Source organism: Fragaria vesca, linkage group LG2 (assembly GCF_000184155.1).
Source record: "Fragaria vesca subsp. vesca linkage group LG2, FraVesHawaii_1.0, whole genome shotgun sequence".
NCBI lineage: Eukaryota > Viridiplantae > Streptophyta > Magnoliopsida > Rosales > Rosaceae > Fragaria > Fragaria vesca.
Window position 1 is genome coordinate 4,853,280 of NC_020492.1, and position 991 is coordinate 4,854,270.

The following is a 991-nucleotide window of genomic DNA, read 5'->3' on the forward strand; positions in this document are numbered from 1 at the left end:
AACAAACTCAACATATTGTATTCCTTCTTCATGCACATCCATGGAGGAAGGTTGTACGGTACCAAAATCACCGGCCATACACTGTATTGAAGACTCATGTTGCCAAAAGGGTTGAACCCGTCGTATGAGAGCCCGAGCCTCACATTTCGGACCTCTGACGCAAAATGAGGAAACTCCCTGTCTATATGCTTCCAAGCCTCCCCGTCAGCAGGGTGTATAAGGGTATCTTCGTCATGCAATTCCCTATCAGCGTGCCATCTCATAGCTTCGGCCGTGTGTGAAGACATGTACAACCGCTCCAACCTATCCCTCAAAGGGAAACACCGAAGTACCTTTACAGGTTTCCTGTTGCCTGCAGGAGTCAGCTTATACCTGTCAGTGATACCGGACATGCGTCAAGGCCACCAAGGTCATTCCCTTCTGGATCTTTACCCCAAAAGAGAACGCAGTCATATCTGCATGCATGGATCTTGATGTAGGAAAGCCCAAGATCTTTCAGGATACATCGGACCTTACGATGAGTGGTAGGAAGACGATGACCGTGGGGCAGCATCGAAGCAGTGTACTATAGATAATCATCAACAGCCTTCACGGTCGATTTTGTCTCAACTTTAATCTTCATTACGTCCATCACACTTTCAAGAACGGTCTTCTGACAACCGGGGTACACAGGGGTCTGTTGGAAAGCAAGCAGTTTGTTGTACTTTTCAATATCAGCAGTGTTAACAGCTCTAGAGAAGGGCTGCACCGGGTCAGACATATACTGTCCTTGAGCGCATCCACCGCTCTCATAAGGAAACATGTCGTTGATGAATGCCGTTGTTGGATCGTTGGATGTACTGCCCGTCTCAGAAAATTGGTCATGATCATGCGGACCCCCTGATGATGTTTCACCGTGATATAACCAATATGTGTACTTCTCCCAAAACCCGTTACTCCTCAGGTGCTGCCATACTTTGTCAATGGGAAATCGATGCATATCGCTGCGACA